The 24,955-nt window shown below is 46.1% G+C and overlaps 1 long non-coding RNA gene across 6 annotated transcripts in view; it reads left to right on the top strand.

Moving 5' to 3' along the window:
- Positions 2,741–24,955, top strand: part of LOC100739688 — a 162,684-nt gene continuing 140,469 nt past the window's right edge. For 5 of the 6 annotated variants that reach the window (XR_304761.3, XR_002346573.1, XR_002346570.1 and 2 more), the window contains exons 1-2: positions 2,741–3,431; positions 21,758–21,932. This is a non-coding gene — a long non-coding RNA (uncharacterized LOC100739688). Of the gene's footprint in view, positions 3,432–17,120; positions 17,259–21,757; positions 21,933–24,955 lie in introns of those variants that run through there. The other variant, XR_002346572.1, reaches the window with a different exon arrangement.

Here is a 24,955-nt window from a genome sequence, read left to right as displayed (position 1 = left end):
CTTTTTGTCTTTTCTAGGGCCACTCCGATGGCATATGGAGGTTCCCAGGCTAGGGGTCCAATTGGAGCTGTAGCCACCAGCCTATGCCAGAGCCACAGCAAGGCGGGATCTGAGCCGCATCTGCGAACTACACCACAGCTCACGGCAACACCGGATCCTTAAGCCACTGAGCAAGGCCAGGGATCGAACCTGAGCCCTCATGGATCCTAGTCAGGTTTTTACCGCTGAGCCACGATGGGAACTCCAAGGTCAAAGTCCTTAAAATGCACACTGTTTTATTTTCAAACTGCACCAAGGCACCCCAGGGAATTCATAGGAATAGCCCAGGATAGTTTCCATTTTCTAGGTTAACAGCAATATCCACCCATGATGACCCTTGAACTGTTAGCATCTCACTCCTTAGAAAACCACCTCCTGGCCCAGGTGGGCCCACTGGGCTCTTCCCTTCAACTCAGCCCTTGGGGTGGCAGTGGCTTCCCACTGTTGCTAATCTTTGGGTCACATCACCATCCTCTGTTTGGATTCTGGATTTTTCCATCCCACGTATGATTCATTTCCTTTATTAAATCCTCCTTGTTTGGGTAGTTTCTGTTTGCAGGCTGGTCCTTATCTGTAAAATGGGAGTGATCAGATCTGCCTTATGGAGTGGCTGTGGGTATTCTGTGAGAAAGTACATGATTATTTATTCTTATGCTCATACTTTGGGGGAAATAGTGGGCTTATTTTGGGAAAGAGTACCTTTTTTTTTTTTTTTTGCTTCTTAGGGCTGCACCTGCAGCATATGGAGGTTCCCAGGCTAGGGGTTGAAATGGAGCTGTAGCCGCCAACCCACAGCACAGCCACAGCAACACAGGATCCGAGCAATGTCTGCAGCCTACACCACAGCTCAGGGCAACACCAGATCCTTAACCCACTGAGTGAGGCCAGGGATCGAACCCGCAACCTCATGGATACTAGTCAGATTTGTTTCTGCTGAGGCACAACGGGAACTTCAGGAAAGAGTATGTTTTGACTTCTGAATTTTTTTTTTTAGTGGCTGTGCCCAAGGCATATGGAAGTCCCTGGGCCAGGGATCAAACCCGCACCTCTGCTGCAACCCAGAGCCACTGCTCTCAGGTTCTTAACCCACAGTGCCACAGCAGGAACTCCCTGACTTCTGCTTTTTTCTTTTGCCCTCAGAGTCATTAGTCCTCAAGTTTGCAGCTTCTCACTCTAGGGAGGTGGTGGCAATGTCACCACCTGCTCTCCTGGACGCTCATTTGGGGCTGGACCAGAGCAGCTGAATAACCTGGGATTGGAGAGAGGCCCTCCCAGTGTGACCACGTTTTGTGGCAGGTCATGGCTCAGCAGGGGACGTGGGGATGCAGCGGTGCTAGTCTGAGCATGTTCAGGTCACCACTGCTTAAAAGCCCAGGACCTGGACAGTTGAGTGCTGTGTCTCAGGAAGGCGTGAAGGCAGGTCCTTCAAAGTGTAGCCGAGAGCCCGTGGGGGCTGGGAAAGAGGGCCGGGAATGTTCTGCTTCCAAGTCTCTGTTGGTGGGAAAAAATCAGGGTTGAATCCAATTTTTTTTTTTCCATAGATCAATTTCTACTATGACACTATATCACTTAGATTAGAATAAATACCACTTGAGATGTTCTAGGGGAAAGAAAGGGGAAAAAAATCTTCCATTTCTAAAGAAAGGGACTAAAGCAAACACATTGAAATAGAGTTTTAACTAAAGAACAACCCCCCTTGGCTAAGAAGGCAGCTGCAAGCCTTTCCAGCTATGCTCCTCACTATACCACCCTTCTTGTAATAATGTAACAACTGTGTGCCCTATGTCCAAGCCAGCAGCCCTGCTAATCATGTACCCAACATTGCTTATCAGTTCTGCTTCTTTAACCTTGTTCGCTCAGTTTCTTAGGAACACTGTCTGCTTGGGGATGGGGGGAGGTCCGGGATGCTTACATGGGAAAATCAAGACCTTGTAGTATATAAAAGTTACTGAGAACAAAGACCTGGTGCTCCTCTGAGCCTATACCTGTGCTGAATAAACCTTGCTTTTCCATATCTCCGAGTGCTGTTTGTCTCCTTCCACTGCCACGGTTTTTGCAGTTTCTGCAACAACATTAGCTAGAGAATTCTACTCAGCTTTCTGCTGTCTTGGGGTCCAGCCCAGCCTTTGTGCAGAGGATTCTAGGTAGAAACCTGACATGTTTCTAGAATGTTCTTAGCGTTGAAAGACTGCCTCCTGGAGCATACTCCTAAGTTAGGCTTATCCCTTTCTGACTTCTGTCTCAGTTTCCTGGATATACGTTTACTCCATTTTCAGGGAGGATTTCTTACTAAAATTTTGGCCAATGATGTTATCTCTGCATAACGTAATTTGGACTAGAAATTTGAGAGAAAAATGAAACTGTCCCACCTCAATGGTTATCTAAGAATCGTAGACTGAAACAATGGGATGGCAGCAGCAATCGTTGACCAGTGCAGGGGTGCCCAATTCGCCACCCCCAAATAGATCTCTTTGGCGTGAGGATTAGGTTAGGCTGATTACCTCTAAGAAAAAGAAGATTCAGCAGTTAGGTGGTATCTGGAAACTGGAGGGGAGAAGCCCAAACGGAGGAGGAACAACCATCCCATCAAGAGCCCACCCAGGCTGCAGACACCAGACAAACAGGAAAAGCAGACTCCAGCAGGGCTGAAGGCCCCAGGACCAACATAATTTAAGGAGCTGTTAAACCTCAAAATAAACAGAGCCACAAGGACGGTTCCAGTTCGCACTTAACGACCGAAATCCTCCTTCCCTCTTTCCCAAGCCCCCTTCCCTTTTGTTTCCTTGAGCCCACGTACCAATCACGAAACCCTAACTATAAAAAAGCCCTCGCCCGGGTAGCGGTAGCGGGAGCCCAGTTCTCCCTGCTCAGGGCTCCAGCCTGTGGGCTTTAACTCCGCTGTCCCAACAGGAAGGCATTTTTTTTTTTCAGCCTCTCCCTTAGCCGCCTAAGGGATTCCCGTAAAGGACCTGTTCCTGGAAAAGAACTACCGCCAGAGAGATTTGCCAGAAATGTGGGCTCGGTGTGGCCAGGGGAGATACGCCTCAGGTCATTGGATGGGGATGGGGGAGGCCTGCCTTCAGGTTCACACCCAGGGCAGGAGTTCGAGGACTGCCCTCCTGCTGATTTGAATAAACACCGGAACCGGATACCAAGGAGGAGCTGCTACTCAAGAAAGAGGAAGAGGCGGGCTTTTCCGACCCCCACGCCCCTGGGATGGTAAAGCTGCAGCCCACCTCGTCCTGGGGCAGAGTCTCCTTGCCTGCCTGCTTGCATCGCTCACCAGCGTCCTATCCTAACACCTCTGTTTCGTGCCCATCACTTTGTCTCTCGCTGAATTCCTTCTGCGTGGAGACATAGAGAACCTCAACCTCAGTGAGTCCAGACGCAGGGTGAGTGATTCTCATTGAAAACTGTGTGTTTAAGCCCCAGTTTGGGTTTAGGCTGGCTTTCGAGTCTCAGAACGTGGGTTCAAGTTGCAATCTGTGTTCTGCCCAGGTTCAGGCCGTTGGCACTGTCAGGTTCAGCTGGTTCTAACCAGGTTTTGCGATGACAAAGTTTTTAAAGTTTGTGCCTTGCGCCCTTTCCTCCAGTTCCAGAAGAGAGAGGGCAGAGGAAAATTGCGTCCTGACGTGAACTAACAACTATTTTTTTTTGGCTGTACTCACAGCATGTGGAAGTTCGAACTCATGGCACAGCTGCGACCTTAACCCACTGAGGCACCATGGGAACTCCACAACTATTTTGGTGTTTTTTTTTTTTTTTTTTTTTTTTTTTTTTAATGTGTGTGTTTTTTTCAGGGCTGTACCCATTGGCATATGGAAGTTCCCACGCTAGGGGGTCATATCGGAGCTGTAGCTGCCAGCCTACACCACAGCCAAAAAAAACACCACCAGATCTGAGCTGCATCTGCATCCTACACCACAGCTCATGGCGATGCTGGATCCTTGACCGACGGAGCAAGGCCAGGGATCAAACTTGCATCCTCTTGGATGCTAGTTGGATTTCTTTCTGCTGAGCCACAGCAGGAACTCCTTCCACAACTGTTTTTAATGCATGTGCTGACAGGTGTTTCAGAACCCCGCTGTTGGGAGGGCCAAGGAGAGATTTTTTAGAAGAGTAATTTGAGGGCCTCTATCACTGCTGCTAAAAACTTTATACATCTGACCTAGTAACCCCATATTTTAGATTCTAGGAAATAATCAGAAACAAGGACCAACAATGATAACAAATATATCAATTTCTGCATCATCAATTGCTGGAAACTTTGAAACAACTTGAAAGGCAATAGAGTATTGTTAAGTAATTGCCATAGTGAATACTTACACAGCACTTTCTAAGCTGGAGGCAGTGCTTTACAAGGATTAACCAAGCTCACAATTCTGTTGAAGAAACTCCTATTTTTAAAAAATTGATGGACAGTGGAGTTCCTGTCGTGGCTCAGTGGTTAATGAATCTGACTAGGAACCATGAGGTTGTAGGTTCCATCCCTGGCCTTGCTCAGTGGGTTAAGGATCTGGCGTTGCCGTGAGCTGTGGTGTAGGTTGCAGATGTGGCTCAGATCTGGTGTTGCTGTGGCTCTGGCATAGGCCTGCAGCAACAGCTCTGATTGGACCCCTAGCCTGGGAACCTCCATATGCCGCGGGAGCAGCCCTAGAAAAGGCAAAAAAAAAAAAAAAAAAAAAATTGATGGGTAGTTGATTTAAAATGTGTTCGTTTTGGGTGTACAGGAAAGGGATTGAGTTATGCACACGTTCACCTTTTATCGGGTTCTTTTCCATTGTGGTTTCTGACAGGATATTGAGTATCGTTCCCTGGGTTCTGGAGCAGGACCTTGTTTACCCATCCTATGTGTGGTGGGTTACACCTGCGAATCCCCAACTCCCAATCCAGCCCTCCCCTGCCCCCCTTCCGCTTGCCAAACGCAAGTCCGTTCTCTATGCCTGCGAGTCTGAAGGAACTCCTATTTTTACGTCCATGTTATTATAGCTGAGAAGAATGAGGCATAGAGAGAAGGTACGTGCTCAGGTTGATACTGGGAGGCAGTAGAGAGAGTCAGGATTTGAACAGGTGTTCTACAAAGTTTGTGCTCGCAACCACTGTAATAGAGCAGCCTGCGAATAAACCACACATTCAGTGCAATTTAGTTATGCTAATAACACAGAATATTGTGATTAAAGATGAAATTTTCAGACAATTCTTATTGATAAGAGAAAGTCTTCATGGCATGTGAAAAGATCTGTTGTGGAGAAACAGATTTTTGGTTGATAAAAATTTTAAGCAGAAAGCCCATTCTTCCTTTTTTCTTTCTTTCTTTCTTTTTTTTTTTGCTTTTTGGGGCCGAAACTGCAGCATATGGAAGTTCCCAGGCTAGGGGTCGAATTGGAGCCACAGCTGTCAACCTACACCACAGCCACAGCAACGCCAGGTCCTCAACACGCTGAGCAGGGCCAGGGACACACCCTGTGTGCTCAGGGTTACTAGTCAGGTTCATTACCGCTGAGCCAAACGGGAGCTCCTCTTTTTTTTTTTTTTTTTTTTTTTAATTTCCACAGGCAGAAGCAGACCCACCCTTTTGAAAATGATTTTGTAACACCCCCTTTTTTGGTGGTGTTTATTCTGACTTCACAGTTTTCCTGTCTGATCTTCTAAACCAGACCTCTCGGGAGGCAGATGAATAGGCTTCAGCTTAGGCAGCCAATGGCTGGTGAGCAGCAGAAAGGCTTCAGGCTTTGAATCCGATTTCAGCGCTTGGAGACGGTGGGCTTTCAGCTGCCTGGGAGGGCCAGTGCAGAAAAGGAAAACACTCCTATGAGAGAAATGTTTAAAGTATCCACTTGGGGGTGCTGTCCGCTTAGGTGGAAGCGTGATTGGCTTAAACATTTGCAGATCCTTCCAGGGCCGTGTCAGTGACTATTAGAGGCTGAGGTCCCTCCCAGACCACTTCCTAGCTCCTTCAAACACTGACTCCACAATTGTAAGTAAGCAGCTTGCAACTAGAAGATGACTAAGAGATCTGGAAATCTAAAGCACAGCATACGGATTATAGTCGACCATGCTACATGATATACTCCATGTTCTAAGAGAATAGATCTTGAATGTTCTCACCACAGAAGAGAAAATGATAATTTTCTTTTATGATAACTTAATGGTAATTTCCACAGTCTTATGGAACTCTGTGGTGGCCATTGTCTGGCGATATACACGTATATCCAGTCCACACCTTAAACTTACACGATGTTATATGTCAGTTATAGGTCAATAAAAATAAAATCCCCAAACCGGAACCACTATTTGCTGTGATCATCTCCTGTTGCACCCACAGGACCGAAAGCTTCCTGGTGGCTCTGAATGTCAGGATGCCAGAGATACAGCCTAATCCTCTTCTTCCTCTAACTCCAGGTAGTCCTCCAAAGTATAATTTAGGGAGCTTATTCAAAGCGAATTCCTGGACCCAGGTCTGCATCATAGCTGTGGGCGGAGCCATGTATTGACTGTCTACTGCACAACTAATAGGGGCTTAAAAGAGCAGTGCTTATGATCTGTTACAGTTTCAGTGGGTCAGGAATTAGGGAGTGGCTAACATGGGGTTCTGGCTCAGGGTCTTCCAGGAAGTTGCTGTCAGATGTCATCTGGGGCTACATTCATCTGGAGGCTTGACTGGGGCGGGAGTATCACTTTCGAGGGCCCTGGCAAGCTGGTTCCAGGACGGGTCCTGGGCAGGAAGGATGTGCTGGACTGGTTCAAATACATTCAGCCACAGCGGCTGTCCGGGAGCAGCAGAGTTTTAAATGCTGGTTTTTTGATTGGGTGCATTCCTGCTGGCGTCCTCTGACCACAGCCTCTGACCAGCAACCCTGCAGTAGGTTTCACCTCTGGCAGATGTAACACTCGGCTGCTAAGTGGCCATGGTTCCCTTCTGTGCCGGGCCACTTTGTCTTTCCAGGCCATTCTCCTGGGCAGTGTCCTTTTCAAGATGCCTTGAGGCTGGCTCCGTCCCACAGAGCGCACATCTGGGCTGTGCGCAGATATAAGTCTTTGCCTCCTGTCGCTCACAGAGAAGGGAAGGGAAGGGCCGCAGTGCTCCAGTGGTTCTCTCCCAAGACGTTTTCTCTCCCTCTCCCACCTCTTTTCTGTCACAGGCTGGGCGTGGGTGACAATGACTTCCCAGGCTCTTGATGGGCCCTGCACAGATGGTCTAATGCTGAGCTTGGGAATGTGGGGACCTGTTGTGTTCTATCATGTTCTCACCTGTGGGCATCAGCAGAAGGATGGACACACATCAGTTCCCTTTGGACATTCTGGGCCATCTCTCCAGACTCCAAAGCTAAAGCTTCTCTAAATGCCAGGCTCCAGTTTCTAGGTGCTACTTTTTTTTTTTTTTTAAGGGCCGCTCCCATGGCATATGGAAGTTCCCAGGCTAGGAGTCAAATTGGAGCTGCAGCTGCTGGCCTACACCACAGCCACAGCCAAGCAGGATCCTAGCCGTGTATTTGATCTACACCACAGCTCATGGCAACTCCAGATCCTTAACCCATCCAGCAGGGCCAGGGATCAAACCCTCATCCTCATGGATACTAGTTGGGTTCATTACCACAGAGCTGCAGTGGGAACTCCCTCTAGGAGCTGCTCGACCCATTCCACTTGGGTATCCCAGAGGTAACTTGAACATGGAATGTCAGAGCTCAGTATCCATCCCTGTTTTAGTCCGTTCTAGTTGCTATGACACAGTACCACAGACTGGGTGGCTTGCAAATTACAGAAATTTATTTCTCATGGTCTGGAGAATCAGGGTACCAGCATGGCTGGGGAGGGCCCTCTTCTGGGCCTCATACTCCCCCTTGGACCCTCAAATGGTGGAAGGGGCTAGGGAGTAGTCTGGGGTCTCTTATAAAGACACTAATTCCATTCATGACAGCTCCAGCTTTATGATTTAAGAAATTCCCAGAGTCCCACCTCCACATGCTGTTCTATCAGACATTAGGATTTCAACATATGAATTTGGAGGAGATTCAGACATTAAAACCACAACAATTTTTCTTTTCCTTTTTTTTTAGGACCGTACCCTCAGCATATGGAGGTTCCCAGGCCAGGGGTTGAATCAGAGCTACAGCTGCCGGCCTACGCCACGGCCACAGCAATGCCAGATCCGAGCCATGTCTGTGACCTGCACCCCAGCTCATGGCAATGCCAGATCCTTAACCCACTGAGCGAGCCCAAGGATTGAACCCGCAACCTCATGGTTCCTAGTTGGGTTCATTTTTGCTGCACCACAACAGGAACTCCAAAACCATGACAATCTTTGAGAGTCAAATTTTTCTGTCCCGGATGGTGGCACTCAGGTTAAGAACCAAGTGTGACCCTGGACCACTGTAGCTGTCTTGCATGCGTCTGTTGTCTCACCAAATCCTGCCTATTTTGCCTCCTAAGCAAATGCCTTGACTGTGCCCCCCCCTCCACCTCTGCTCCCCATCCTCCTGGCATGGCCCAGCTCAGCCCCTCATCCGCCTTTTCTCCCCACTGCTTTGGCTAATTTTGTCCCTAGCCTGGGGTAACCGGGCATCTTTATAGGATGAAACCCCAGCTCTTTGACCAAAGGCTGAGCCATGTTAGTAGCTCCCGTGATTTCCTATGCCATCACTGATGCCTCTCATGTCTGGCCTGGCCTCCTGTCAGCCCTTGTTTAGTCCAGCTGTTGCTGGGGCTGCCAGCTCTGAGCAGGTGCCAGCTGCCCACACTTCCTCAGCCATCCTGCTAACTTGGCTTTCTGCTTCTGGGCTTGCCTGACCTGGGGGCTCAGGACGCCTGCAGAAAGCCGGGGTCCTTGCATGTGCACAAACCTGGGAGAGTGAGGGAGTCTGCACTCCAAGGGGCAATTCATGACCATTGAGGCTTAGGAGCTGGTGGGTAAATGTCCCCTCTTCTGTCCCCCAGGTGGTCAATATGAGGCACATGCCTTGTGGTTCCTTAGAGAGTCCCCGTGGGCTCAAGCCCCAACTGTCCGTGTGATCCAGCTTAATAAAGCACCATGTACTGGCTTTCCAGGAAAGCCTCTGTCCACACTCTTCCCAGGCCCCCAGCATCCATCCTTTGTCCTAGGGCTACTTCCCCCAATAAATTAAGGTCGGCAATTCCTTAACTTAGGTTTGCTTTTTTTGAGGGGGGGGGCGCTATCTTTAACTCTACTACTACCTTTTGCCAAAATTAAATATTCCTCATCTATATTTCTTGCTCTTCCACTTGACAACAGGGTCTTTAAAAACTGTGTCTTATTGTCATCCATGTCATTTATAACAAATGCTTGGGTTTGTTTTTTTTTTTCTTTGGTCTTTTTAGGGCCATACCCATGTCATACGGAAATTCCCAGGGTAGGGGTCCAATCAGAACTGAGGCTGCCAGCCTACACCACAGCCACAGCAATGTGGGATCCGAGCTGCGTCTGCAGCCTACACCACAGCTCATGGCAACCCTGGATCCTTTAACCCACTGATTGAGGCCAGGGGTCAAACCCACATCCTCATGATACTAGTCAGGTTCATTACCGCTGAGGCATGACGGGAACTCCACGAATGCTTGTTAAATGAATGGCTTAGAGGTAGAAAGATTATGATGAGTTTGCAGATAGTGGCTAAAAGATATCAGGGCCTGGGACCTTTGTAAAGACTCTTCCCGTGGTTGTCACATTTAACTCTACAGCAACTCTAAGAGGGAGGGGCTGTCATTAGCCTCATTTTACAGATGACAAACAGTCTTAGGGACGTTAGGTATCTTACCCAGAATCACAGCTAGGGAGAAACGAAGCAGGATTTTGAACTCTGGTCTAATTCTCAGGTCGGCCTCTGATGAAAGCTGTTCTTGGGGAGCGAATGGAAGCTTGTATTATTTCTGCATAACATTCTGGTGGGGGAGTGCTTGGAGAGAAGTCTTGGTTGGCAATGGCTGGGTCATGAAGGAATCTTTGTTTCATGAATTTATCTTGCAGTCAGTAAGGAACTTCTGAAAGCTCACAGCATTTTCTCTTTGGGAGCCCGTTTCCTTGTTTTAGAAAATCCAACAGTGTGAAGAATGTCCACCAGGGGGCAGGCGTTGGTAAGAGATGAGGACACTGGTGCAGAAAAGCAGCCTGTAAAACAGGTTCAATTTTCTTTTCCTCGTGGGGCCTCTGCTCAGCTCTCTGAGTAGGAATAAGATCGATAAGCAACCTCAAGCACTGGAGACTTGCTGCTGTTCATTCTGACTTTTTTCTCCCTCCCTCCCTTCCTCCTTTCCTCTCACCCTTCCTCCCCTGCGTTCCTCTTGCTACTTTCTTCACTGAAACGGAAACTCAGGTTCAAAGAAGTAGTAGACCCTTCTTAACCATGACCATGCTTGCAACATCTTAAAAGCCCAGTCCCCATGCAAACAGATGACCACACACACACGAACAGTAAGTATTCAGATCGCTAGAGTGTACAACAGCCCCTGGGAAAAGGACTTGTCCCCTGTCAATATGTCCAGTCCTTGTAGAAGTTCCATCACTGTACACACTAGGATTGATCCCAGTTCAGGCCTTACTGACATTTATTGATGAGCTACCGTGTGTCAGGCTTGGTGCTGGGAGAGCCAGACTTTGTGGAGCTCCCCTGTGGCTCAGCAGTAACAAATCTGACTAGTATGCATGAAGACACAGGTTCGATCCCTGGCCCTGCTCAGTGGGTTAAAGATCCATTGTTGTCATGAGCTGTGGTGTAGGCCAGCAGCTGCAACTCTCTTTCAATCCCTAGCCCGGGGAACTTCCATATGCTGCAGGTGTGGTCCTAAAAAGCAAAAACAAACAAACAAACAAAACCAACAAAGAAACCCCCCGAAAAACAAAAACCCAGCCATTGCACAACATTGTCAATCAGCTTTACTTCAATAAAACTTTGAAAAATGAAAAAAAAGAATACACCGGAATAATAAGACAATGTATATATATGTATGACTGAGTCACTTTGCTGTACAGCAGAAATTGGTACAACTATAATATAAAAGTAATATAATAATTAAAAAAACCCAACAAACAAAATAGCAGAACAGCCAATACAACATGGAAGGGAAAGAACAGTTATAGACTGATGTTACTTGACTTCAAGACTTACTGTGAAAGCCATGGTAATCAAGACAGCGATGGGAGTTCCCGCTGTGGCACACGGGAATCTGTAGCATCTCTACAGTGCCAGGATACAGGTTTGATTCCCCGGCTCGGCACAGTGGGTTAAAGGATCTGGCTTTGCCACAGTGTAGGTTGCAACTCTGGCTCGGATCTGATCCCTGGCCTGGGAAGTCCATATGCCACGGGGTGGGCAAAAAATAAAAATAAATAAATAAATAAAAAAGACAGTGAGGTACTGGTGAAAGAATAGACAAATCAATGGAACAGAATAGGGAGTCCAGAAATAGACACCGATAAATACAATCAACTGATCTTTGACAAAGGAGCACAGGCAATATTATGAAGCAAAATCGTCTCCTCAACAAATGTTTTTGGAACAGGAGAACATCCACACGCAGTAAAATTAACCTAGATGTAGACCTACATCCTTCTGAGAATTCACTCAAAATATAGGATCATTCCTCATTTCACAGACTCAAATGTAAAAGGCAAAATTATGACCTCCCAGAAGATAACATAGGAAAAAACCTAAATGACTTCGGTTACGGTGATGCCTTTTTAGATACACCACCAAACACCTGATGTGTGAAAGAAATAATTGATAAGCTGGACTTCATTAAAATTAAAAATTTCTGCTCTGTAAAGAAATCATAAGTGAATGAGAAGAAAAGCCACAGACTTGCAGAAAATATTTACAAAAAAGACACATCTGATAAAGGACTGTTATCCAATAGGTCAAGAACTCTTGGAGTTCCCATCGTGGTGCAGTGGTAAATGAATCCGACTAGGAACCATGAGGTTGTGGATTCAATCCTTGGCCTTGCTCAGTGGGTTAAGGATCCAGCGTTGCTATGAGCTGTGGTGTAGGTCGCAGATGTGGCTTGGATCCCGTGTTGCTGTGGCTCTGGCGTAGGCTGGTGGCTGCAGCTCCGATTAAATCCCTAGTCTGGGAACCTTTATATGTTGCAGGAGCGGCCCAAGAAAAGGCAAAAAGAGAAAAAAAAAAAAAAATGAACACTTAAAACTCAACAATGAGAAAACAAACCACCCAATTAAGAAATGGACCAAAGACCTCAAGACCTCAATAGACAGCTCATCAAAGAAAATATGCGGATGGCTATTAAACCAAGGAAAAGCATGCTCTACCTAATATGTCACCAGGGAAATGTAAATTAAAACAACTGCATACACATTAGAATGGCCAAAATCTGGAACACAGACAACACCAAATGCTGGTGAGGCTATGGAGCAGCAGGAACCCTTGTTCATTGCTGGTGGGAAGGCAAAAATGGTACAACCCCTTCGGAAGACACTTTAGAGTCTCTTACAAAACTCAACATACTCTCACCCTATGATCCGGAATCACCCACCGTGGTATTGACCCAAAGGAGGTTTATACAAAAACCTGCGCATGGGAGGGACCACGAGCCAAGGAAGACTGGCAGCCTCTAGACACTGAAAACGGATCCTCCCCTGATCCCTGCAGAGGGAATGTGACGCTAATGACACTTGTTAGTCATGACCTCCAGAACTGTAAGAGAATAAATTTGTGTGTGTTTTTTTAAAAAAACAAAACACCTGCACACAGATGTTTATAGCAGCTTTATTCATAATCACCAACTTGGAAGCAATCAAGCTGTTCTTCAGCAGGTGAAAGGATAAATCAACTATGGTACATCCAGACCATGAGATACTATTCAGCATTAAAAAGTAAGGAGCTATCCAGCCATGACAAGATATAGATGAACCTTAAAGGCATATTATCAAATGAAAGAATTCAATCTGAGGGGGCTACATACTGTGTGATTTTACCTATATCGCATTCTGGATAAGGCAAAACTATGGAGGGAACGGGAGGGGCACCATAGAGGTAGGAGGTTAAGAAATTCCAACTATTATATATAAAATAAGCTACAAGAATGTATTGTATACCACAGGGAATATAGGCAACATTTTACAGTAACTATGAATGAAGTAGAACCTTTAAATATGGCGAATCACTATATTGTACGCCTGTAACTTATTTAATATTGTACATCAACTACACTTCAATAAAAAAGAGATGGTACAGGAGTTCCCGTCGTAGTGTAGTGGTTAACGAATCCGACTAGGAACCATGAGGTTGCAGGTTTGATCCCTGGCCTTGCTCAGTGGGTTAAGGATCCAGCATTGCTATGAGCTGTGGTGTAGATCGCAGACACGGCTCAGATCCAGTGTTGCCGTGGCTCTGGCGTAGGCTACAGCTCCGATTAGACCCCTAGCCTGGGAACCTCCATATGCCATGGGAAGTGGCCCTAGAAAAGGCAAAAAGACAAAAAAAAAAAAAAAAAAAAGATGGTATAGATATTTTAAAAAAGTTTCTGCAGGTAAGGAAAATATTGAATACCAATTTATCTTATCTGTCCATCCATCCATCCATCCATTTTTTTGCCTCTATCCATTTTCGGCCTCTGTCTCATTTATCTATCTATTTACACCTTGTAGATCTTCTTAGAGCCTCTAACAGGTGCACTGGGAATCTCCAAGAGGGGGGATGTGACAGGCAGGCAGCTTTTCCGTGGGGATCAATATCTAGAGAGAATGCGTGCCTGACACAGAACAGGTGCTTCGTGACTGTGTGTAGCATGAATGAGTGAATGAACGTTGTGGACAATGTCTTGGAGGTGTTCCCAGAGGGGAAAAACAAAATCTCTGATCAATATGTGGCTCAGGACTATGATAATGATCGAATCCAAAAATATTTATGAAAAAAAAAAGAATTAAAAAAAAAAAAGAAAAGTTTTGTGGAGTTCCTGTCATGGCGCAGCAGAAGCAAATCCGACTAGGAACCATGAGGTTGTGGGTTCGATCCCTGGCCTCGCTCAGTGGGTTAAGTATCTGTCATTGTCATGAGCTGTGGTTGCCGATGCAGCTCGGATCTGGCATTGCTGTGGCTGTGGCGTAGGCCTGCAGCTGCAGCTCTGATTAGACCCCTAGCCAGGGCTGCACCTACAGTAGGTAGGAACGAAAATATTTATGAAACTTTTACTATAGTTAAGTTGATAGTTGATAGTTACCATTTACTAAGTACCTACTGTGTGCCAGGCATGCTGCTGCTGCTTTCTTATATCATCTCCTTAGTTAAAATGGGATCAGGAGATATAACCAGTCATCTGAGAGGGCGTCTTCAGGCTCTGTCTATAGATGTAAACTTTACAAGCCATTGTGACAGGCTGACAAAGACTTACCCCAACCTGTGGTCATAATAGGAACGACTAAGGACAAGCTGACCCTTCAAGCCACTTGAAATGCTAGCAGTTAATGGCAGAATGTTATGGATAATTAGACACACAACGCATGTGCAGCTTTCTAAAAAATACAGGGTTTCCACTGGCTGTCAGTCTTTCCTTTAGCCAGGGAACCACCAGTGTACCGTGCACTGTTAAGTGAAAGCCGGCAGCCGAGTTAAATTCTAATTAAATGTTACCATTGTTATTTGAAAAATAACAGCTTACTATTGGTGTCAAATTGACTGTTATCAGTAGATGGAATTAGAGCATTTTGTCATTCTAGGGTTGTCTAATACATGTGACTAACGCTGCTCAGGAGGCCTTGCTTGACTTCAGCTAAGGTTGAAACAAAGAGAATTAATATCGGGAGGATGTAAATGAGAGTGTTATTTAACACAAGAGAAGGATTATGTTGCATCTGGTTTTCTTTGAGCCTCTGCCGGAGCTTTGGAAGCGGGCTGGGCCTTTTCCTGTGCTGTGAATTCCCAATCTAGCTCAGGTTCCCAGGGAGCGGTTCAGTGGACTCTCGGATCTCTTTTCCTGCGTACACCTGCCCTAAACTCGCTGTCTGAGCATGGAGACGAGAGGCCTTTCCCAAGGCGCAGAAGGATGAAATATGGAAGAGAACTTTGAACTCCAAGAGGGCAGGTGCTTATCAAGAGGACAAGCTAATCAAGAGTCCTCTTAAGGAGTTCCCCATTGTGGCTCAGGGGTGATGAACCCAACTAGGAACCATGAGGATGTGGGTTTGATCCCTAGCCTCGCTCATTGGGTTAAGGATCCAGCATTGTCATGAGATGCGGTGTGGGTGGCAGAGGCAGTTTGGATCCTGTGTTGCTGTGGCTGTGGTGTAGGCCGATAGTTGCAGCTCCGATTTGACTCCTAGCCTGGGAATTTCCATATGCCTCTGCAGTGGCCCTAAAAAGCCAAAAAAAAAAAAAAAAAAAAAAAAAAAGAGTCACCATAGGATGGGAAGTAACTACACGGCAGAGTTGCATGTTTCTGCAGCTGTCAGGGAGGTGGCCTGACTGCAGCCAGGGACATCAGAGATCTGTTCCTGGTTCCTGGGCAGTCCTCTTGTGTCCATGCTGTGTGGTGTCCTGTGTCCCAGATTCCAGAACAGTGGGGGAGACCGACTGACTCTGAAGTGGTTGGCAGCACCCAATCCCCAAGGCTTTCTGCTGCTCTCTCTGTGAACCTGGCCATGTTACTTCAGCCCCTGTGGTTCTCAGGCTCCTCATCTGTAAAATGGGAGCACTGACATCTACCTCACAGGTTCTTTGTGGGGGTGAAAGGATGAACGGGATTAATCACTCCCCGTATACACACAGCAGGCTCTCGGGAACCTGCTGGTTGCCTTTCTCCCAGTGTCTCCCTTCTTAGAATAAAGAATGACTAACGAATCTGACTAGGAACCATGAGGTTTCGGGTTTGATCCCTGGCCTCGCTCAGTGGGTTAAGGATCCGGCGTTGAGCTGTGGTGTAGGTCGCAGAGGCAGCTAGGATCTGGCATTGCTGTGGCTCTGGTGTAAGCCAGCAGCTGTAGCTCCGATTAGACCCCTAGCCTGGGAACCTCCATATGCCCAGGTGTGGCCCTAAAAAGACAAAAAAAAAAAAAAAAAAAAAGACTTTGACTGGACCAGTTAGGAGGGGATTGTCTCAAGAAAACAGGTCACACCCATCCTTGGCAATGATAAAGAGGAGGCAGGAGTTTCCACTGGGGCTCAGTGGGTTAAGAACCTGACTAGTATCCATGAAGATGTGGGTTCCATCCCTGGCCCTGCTCAGTTAGTTAAGGATCCAGTGTTGCTGCAAGCAGCAAAGTAGTTTGCAGATGTCCTCGGATCTGGCATTGCCGTGGCTGTGGCATAGGGCTGCATCTGCAGTTCTAATTTGCCCCCTAGCCTGGGAGCTTCCATATGCCACACGTGTGGGCCTAAAATGGAAAAGAGAAATGAGAAAAAAGAGGAAGCAGCTCCATTTTGTCTCTTCTCGTGGGGGTTGGCATTTAAGCATGTCACATTCCAGGTCTGGGAATGATCTCAGAACAACGGTTCTGTCCTTTTTCAGTATCAGCTTAAGTCACGAATAAGTGTTGACATCATCTGTTCTTTTATTCTGCAGACATGGGTCGACCAGATGGGCGGTGTGGGTGAGGATGGGTGACTGACAGGGAAGCGGGAGGGGCTCGCGCTCTGGAGTTGGGCTACTTGTTGGGACATCCTTAGGAAAGTCACTTAACATCTGTAACACATGAAGGATAATTTCTCTCTCCTAGGGTTGCTACAAGGTCTAAATGAGATAATATATTTTAAAAAGTTAAAGGAGACAATATACGTTGTATAATTCATCTACACACAATATATATGTATGTCCGATAGAGAAAGGAGTTGGTACCAAAATTTACATTCCATATCTGAAAAACCGTAATCTCTGCACGTGCAAGGCCATGTCTTATTTGAAAACTTTGCAATATTGCGCTCAAGTGGACCTGTTCCGAGCCAATCTTGGAATTTGTTAACTTCGTTCTGCTATTTACCAGCTGGTGTTTTTGTTTGTTTGTTTGTTTGTTTTGGCTTTTAGGGCTGCACCAGGTTAGGGTTCAAATTAGAGCTGTAGCCACTGGCCTACGCCAAGGCCACAGCAACATGGGATCCGAACCGCGTCAGAAACCTACAGCACAGCTCATGGTGATGCTGGATCCTCAACCCACTGAGCGAGGCCAGGTTTCGAATCTGCATCCTCGTGGATACTACTCGGGTTTGCTAACCGCTGAGCCATGACAGGAACTCCACCAGCTCCTGTTTTTGAGCAAAGTAGGTGTCTCTGAAACTCAATATCCAAAACTGAAAATATGGAGAATAATTTCACCTTACAGGGTTTTGTGAGAATTCAGGAGTGTACAATGCACTTCTGCCGAAGGACGGCGGGCAGGGCCAGCTGGTAAGAGACCAACCCTGCCAAAAACAAAAATATCCAAGTTGGAAAATTTACAAAAATGACTGTTTGAAGGCATTCAGAGAACAACCAAGGCTGCAATGAATTTTGATAATATCCTGATTCTTGATCCAGGTAGGGGTTGCTTAGATGTGTTCACTTTGGGCAGATTGATCAGGCTGTACACTCATGGGCTTTTCTGTGTGTAGGCTGAATTTCAATAAGAAGGTTTACAAAAATATGGAGCGGATTGTTAGAAGCACTGATTATGTGCCATTTGCAGCTTCATGGATGGACCTAGAGATTATCACAGGAAGTGAAATAAGTCAGAGGAAGACAAATGCCATGTGTTATCACTTATATGTGGAATCTAAAATACAGCACAGGCGTTCCCATCGTGGCGCAGTGGTTAACGACTCCGACTAGCAACCATGAGGTTGCGGGTTCGATCCCTGGCCTTGCTCAGCGGGTTAAGAATCCAGCATTGCCGTGAGCTGTGGTGTAGGTCACAGGCATGGCTCGGATCCCGCGTTGCTGTGGCTCTGGCATAGGCCGGTGCTACAGCTCCGATTCGACCCCTCGCCTGGGAACCTCCATATGCCGTGGGAGCGGCCCTCGAAAAGGCAAAAAGGACAATAAATAAATAAATAAAATAAAATAAAATACAAATGAACCTATCCACAAAACAGAAACAGACTCACAGATAGAGAACAGACTTGTGGTTGCCAAGAGGGGTGGGGAGTTGGGAGAGGGATGGAGTGGGAGTTTGGGGCTAGTAGATGCCAACTATTATATATAGAATAGATAAACAACCAAGTCCTACTGTATAGCACAGGAAAGTATATTCAATATCCTGGATACCAGAGTGGAAAAGAATATGAAAAATTATGCATGGATGTATGTGTAACTGAATCACTTTGCTGGACAGCAGAAATTAACACAACAGTGGAAATCAACTATACTTCAATAGAATTAGAAAAGAAGCCCTGATTATGGCACTAGAATGGAGTATATACACCCAAATATTATCTGGTCTTTTTTTATGCCCAGGCCTCGTCCTGTCCTGTGTCCCACACATGCATATTCAGCAGATTTCTAGAGACTCTGAATCGAAAGCTGTTTTGCTGCTGCTTCTTTTTTTTTTTTTTTTTTTTTAGGGCTGCACCCACTGCCTATGGAAGTTCCCAGGCTAGGGGTTCAATCAGAGCTATGGCTTCTGCCTTATACCACAGCCATAGCAACGCAGGATCCGAGCCATGTCTGCAACCTACACCACGGCTCATGGCAATGCCAGATCCTTAATCCACTGAGCGAGGCCAGGGCTCGAACCTGCATCCTCATGGATGCTAGTCACATTCATTAACAGCTGAGCCATGATGGGAACTCCCCTGGTGCTTCTTGAAAATATATTTCTTCTCCTTTGCTTTCCCTCTCAGGAACACACTGGGATATCAATGCCAACTTCTATTGTTTTTAGCAAGTTGATTATTTTGGCAGAAACTTGAATTGCACCCCTTGTTTCTGGGAGGAATCAATAGAATATGAAGTTTGATTAGAAAGAGATAATTTCTTCAATACTATCCAACGGCCTGCCAAAGCCGGGGCTGAGTTTTCAGCACGCCTTGAACATGACAGTAAACCCACGTGTGATGTCCTCATGACCACTCACCAGCGGCTTCTCCAAGTGGTGTGCTATTCCCTCACATGAACTTGGGATTCGGAGGTGTCTCGGATGAAACCTCTGAAGGCAAACGGGCTTCATTGCCCCATGGGAAGTGGGGTATAGAGCCTGGGTTTCACTCCAAGATTTTGCACTTACATCCTCCCTTCCCTTTTCAGATGCTCCCCTTCTGAACAATAAGTTAATTTCTCGTTTGTCTTTTAAGTGAGTTATAGCCCTTTGCAGAACCAGCTTTAGATGTAGGAATTGGAAATCCACCTTAGAAAGGGGTAAAATATAAGAATTGGCCAATTGGAGCAGACTCAGTTTTGTTTCCATTCTTTCCAGCCACTGCTGAGTGGGATTCAAGTTCTGCTGAGTCAGAAAACTTGAGTGAAAGCTAGTTTTATTTTATTTTATTTTATTTTTTTGTCTTTTTGCTATGTCTTGGGCCACTCCGTGGAGTATGGAGGTTCCCAGGCTAGGGGTGGAATCAGAGCTGTAGCCACCGGCCTATGCCAGAGCCACAGCAACGCGGGATCCTAGCTGTCTGCGACCTACACCATAGCTCACGGCAACGCCGGATCGTTAACCCACTGAGCAAGGGCAGGGACCGAACCCACAACCTCATGGTTCCTAGTCGGATTTGTTAACCACTGCGCCACGACGGGAACTCCATGAAAGCCAGTTTTAGAAGTCAGTTGTTCCCGTTGTGGCTCAGTGGTAACGAATCTGCCTAGTTTCCATGAGGATGCGGGTTTGATCCCTGGCCTCACTAAGTGGATTAAGGATCTGGTGTCACCCTGAGCTGTGGTGTAGGTCATGGGCATGGCTCAACCCTGCTTTGCTGTGGCTGTGGTATAGGCCGGCAGCTACAGCTGATTCAGGCCCTAGCTTGGGAACCTCCATATGCGGCCAGTGCAGCCCTAAGAAGCCAAAAAAAAAAAGAGAGAGAGAGAGAAAAGGAAGTCAATCACCTCCTATTACCACAAGCTGTGATTTAGGTTGCAGATGTGGGTGGCTCAGATCCAGTGTTGCCATGGCCATGATGTAGGCCGGTAGATGTAGTTCTGATTCGACCCCAAGCCTAGGAACTTCCATATGTCCCAGGTGCAGCCCTAAAAAGAAAGGAAGGAAGAAAGGACAACAATTTATTTTAAAAAAAGAGAGCTAAAAAAATATTATAAAAGCTCTATTTACATTTTAGCTCAAAGAGCTAAAAAAAATTATAAAAGCTCTATTTACATTTACTTTTAGCTAAAGTTTTGCCAATACCTTTCCAACCTTTCAGAATATTTCTAAATTTGTTTTCATTTTTGCTTTCTCATAATGGAACCCACCATGGGTATGTTAAACCCGTGAGTCCATGCTTGAGGCTAAAGATTTGCTGCTTAAGATATGTGTATAATGAGCTCCATCTCGTCTCAGGCCTCTCAGGTTTAGGATATTTACCTTTTTTCCAGAGTATTCAACTTCGTTTTTCCAGATTTGTACTCGCTATATGAGAGAAGGATTCAATGTTCAAGCAACATAATAGTTGATCTTTTTCATAAACAGCTTACTTTGCTATGGACACTTTGGTAAGTGAGCTTATCTCATTTCATCCTGGGAGAGGAGTTACATGGCATCTCTGGACCACATGATAGAACTGCATTCCGTCCATTGACTTATCTGAGAGAAAGGGAAGTTGACAGAGTTGGAAAGATCACCATGGCCCAATGAACAGTGCCTAAAAGAGACGATTCACATTCTTTCAAATTTCAAATAGAACTGTAGTTATTTCAGCGAATGAATAATCTCTTGGTTATACTCTTCAAGTACATAAAGGCTAAAAAAATCAGGTCGTCAGCCAATAACTTCTGAGTTCTCATTAATCTGGGGTGAATACGTGGGATTCCCTCATGAGCCTGACAGATGTGGGTTGAAAGTCCCCCTTGCCCACTATTTCCAGCCACAGCCTGGGATGAACTACTTAAATTTTTGCACCTCAGTGTATTTGGCTGTAAAATGGGAACAATCACAACAGCTTCGAAGTGTCGTGAAAAGGATAAAATGAAATAATTTGTTGTTTGTAAAGAGCATATAGCGTGAAACTGGGAACGTCGCAGTTGTTCACAAAGTGCATGGGTCCCCGTTTTCTGCAGTCAGGTGCATTGTGGGTATTTAATGAATATTTGCTGGAGGTGTTGAGTTGGGATATTAAGAATGAAAGTCAGGGTATAATATTTAAAATGAGTTATTGATGTTTGAGAGAGGGCTGAAACCTTTCAAACGTTACTCGTTCTTCCCTCGTGGTCAGGGAGCTCCTGAAGGCCAGATGTCCTGCAGTGGCTGATTGTTTGCCTAATTGCTTTGTTCCTGCATCCCCACCTGCTTAGAACCCCTCCGTTTCAGGAACATGCTGCCAGGTGAACGAGAGTGTAGATGAGAAAGGGGAGGAAGGATGCTCTTCATCCTTCTGCTCCGGGCAGGTAAGGTCGGATTCAGGGGATGCTGAGGCCACTTTTCCTGGCTTCTCAGGTGTGTCTTAGGATGAAAGGCAAAGGGCAGAGAAGCGAGCTGTCTCTTCCTCTGCCCGATGGGCGTAGAGGTTCACAAGGGGAACAGGCTCGATGGGAAGGGCACGCACACGTTTCTAACCTGCAAAGTCCTTGAGAAGCCTTGGAGTGAATAGCACCAGAGCACATCAACATCTTGTTTCCTCTTCTTGTTTCACAGAGGAGAGCGTTTCCCAGACTCCTTGCCCCTGAGTGAGGATACGTGCCTGGTTCTGGCCAAGGGGCTGTGGCTGATACAGCAGGTGTCACTCTGAGTCAAAGCAAAGGATGTGCAGACATGAAGTCTCCACGCTCTCTCTTCTTCTCCCCTTGTCTCAAGGTGTCAGAGGCACCAGGTGAGCCCCCTGCATCCCTGAATTCATGCATTAGTCACAGGTGCCCTGAGAGTTGCCCAGACCCACAGCAGACTTTACAAAAGCGAGAAATCAACTATTGGGCATCCAGGCACTGCCATTTCTTGGCATTTGTTACTGCATCATAATCTAGTTCATCCTGACCAGCAGAGACTCTTTAGGAAAGTTTCAAAGAAGATGGGGAGCATTCTGTGTTACCAACAAAATAAATATCTTAAGATTTTTCTAGATAGGGGTTCCCACCGTGTCTCAGTTGTAACAAACCCGACTAGTGTCCATGTGGATGTGGGTTTGATCCTTGGCTTCGCTCAGTGGGTTCAGTGGGTTGCCACGAGCTGTGGGGTATGTTGCAGATGTGGCTTGGATCTGGCATTGCTGTGGCTGTGGCATAGACTGGCAGCTCTAGCTCTGATTGGACCCCTAGCCTGGGAACTTCCATATGCCGTGGGTAGGGCCCTAAAAAAAAGCCAAAAAAAAAAAAAAAAAGATTTTGCCAGACAAATAGTCCTCTCCTACCTTAGGGGGGATCAAAGCTTGAGGTGGGAGGTGAGAACAAGGGAAACAAGGCGTCAAGATAAGCGGTGACAGAATTACTCCATAAAACAGTGCCCGATTATTTTTTCTGGGTTTTGAATCAGTTTATAAACTTTTTCCATTCCAGAAGTCTCACATAAATTCTGTATTCTTTGCCTGGCTCCAAAGAACCCCCCCTGGAGACCACTGTTTTCAAAATGCCTTGATGTTTGCTTGCAGCAGAAAGCTGCTGAGTGCTGGGCTGTGGTCGGGCTCCTTTGCAAGCTGGGAATGATAACTGGGAGACTTCAAGCTGCCGTTCTCCCTTCCCTTGAAGTGAACAAATTTGGCTCAACATGTACACATGGGGGGCTTACTGCATCAAGTTGTGAGTCTGGCTCTGGAATGCAAAGATGAATGAGGCAAGGCACTGGGAGAGATAGATGCATACATAACTAGCTGCAAAACAAGTTTGCCTGGGGAAGCGCTTCAATGGAGGCAAAAACAACAAAAAGCCAGGGTCCTGAGCAGAAAGAGATTCATTGGTGGTGGGGGGAGGGGATTGTGGGAAGATGAGATGCTGAGCCGGTGCTTGAAGGATGAGAAGGACCTTGACAGTTTTCTGTGAGAAATGAAAAACAGCCAGGGTGGTATCTCTAGCTGTTCGGGTTTTTATTTCCGTGCTGCAGAAACATTAGTTCAGAAGGTGTGTAATTTGGGCATTTTCAAAGCCCATGTAAGTAGAGATCTGGGCTAATGGGAAAATAGTCATGACATTGTCACTGAATGCAAGAACATGTTGATATATTTTGCTAAATTGCCCTTATTAATGATTCATCAAATCTTTTTTGCTTTCTGCACGAAAAATAAAAAATAAAAAATCTTGCTATAGGATTTAACCCACACGTATACACATCCAGTTGTTGGCCCTTGGCAGCGTTCCTGAACAGTGTGCATTTTCTAGATGTGGTTGCTGGCATGCAAATTTTGGAATTCAACAACAACAAACATGCATAAGGGGGATGGAGGCTCAGAACAAATCTCCCTCTTTTGAGAAGGATCAGTGTTTCTTAAACCGTGGTCCCCAGAACGTTATTTTTGGAAATATAAATAGATGTAATAAAAAAGGTTTATGTGGTGTGTTTTAAGTCAGTGTGTCAGTTATCAGTTTACTACCTCTCAGTTTCAAGTGCACCTAGAATACTGCCGGCTCCATCCGGAGCTTTAAGTAATTCTCCTTTGTAGCGAACGTGATATTCAACTTTGTCCGTAGAGGGCGCTGAAGAGACGTTGCAGGAAGAAAGGGAGGAGCTTCCTGATTTCCAGACAACTGTTGGTTCTTGCTTCTGAGGCACCCTTGTCAGCAGCCTTCGGCCCCAGCTGCAAGCCCAGAGCACGCAGTTCCTGAGCAAGCTCACAGCCCCTGCCCAGCCTGATGATCAGCTTACACAGTCCCCATGATGCAGATATTGTGCACTCAGGCTTTGTGCCACCTGCTCCTGGTACAGCCTCGCAGCCTGTCCCTCTGTGCTTTGGAGGGGAGTTTCCTGGACTGTGGGCCAACTCCAGTCCGGGGTCTTTCTTGACTATCCCGTGGGCTGCAGCCACACCTTCTCCTCTGAATCCCAGCTGTGGAAAGGGCCCTCTCTTGCAAGACTTCATCTTCCCTAGGGTCCTTGGCACTAGAGCATCGTTTAGAGTTCTCTATTCATCTTTAGAGTTACTCCCTGATTACGTTGAAAAATTCTTTATAGGAGACCCTGTTGTGGCTCAGCAGGTTAAGAACCCAACATAGGGTCTGTGGGGATGCCGGTTCAGTTCCTGATCTCGCTCAGTGGGTTAAGGATCCGGCATTGCGGGCAAGCTGGGGTGTAGGTCACAGATGCAGCTCAGATCCAGCCTTGCTGTGGCTGTGGCATAGGCTGCCAGCTGCAGCTCTGATTTGACCTCTAGCCTGGGAACTTCTGTTTGTCTTGGATGAGGCTGTAAAAATTGGGGGGGGGGGAGAAAAAATTATTTATAGTTGTAATCTTTCTATTCAGCGTTCCCTGTTCAAGTTTCCCTGTGGTTTCTGCCTCCTCATTGGATTCTGACTGTGACAGTAGTTCTTATACTTTGATTCTCAGGACCCCTTTATGCTGTTAAAATTATTGAAGACTCCAAAGAGAGTCGTTCAAGTACATTATATCCATTGATATTTACCACATAAATGTAAACAAAATTGAGACATATTCATTCATTCCTTTAAAGTGATAAACCTATTACATGTTAAATGGTGTTGAACCTATATTTTTCAAACCAAAAGTATTAATGAAAAGAGTAGTATTGATTTACATTTCTGCAAGTAGCTTTCATGTCTGGCTTAGTGAGGACAGCTGGATTCTTATATCTGCTTTGTATCTCTTGTGGTATGTTGTTTAGTTTGAAATTTATGGAAGAAATCTGGCTTCTCATAGATACATACTTGGAAAGGGGGGAGTGTTTTTAAGACT

Source organism: Sus scrofa, chromosome 8, assembly GCF_000003025.6.
Source record: "Sus scrofa isolate TJ Tabasco breed Duroc chromosome 8, Sscrofa11.1, whole genome shotgun sequence".
NCBI classification, from domain to species: Eukaryota; Metazoa; Chordata; class Mammalia; order Artiodactyla; family Suidae; genus Sus; species Sus scrofa.
The sequence above is the reverse complement of the archived record's forward strand: the minus strand, read 5'-3'. Positions and strand labels throughout refer to the sequence as shown.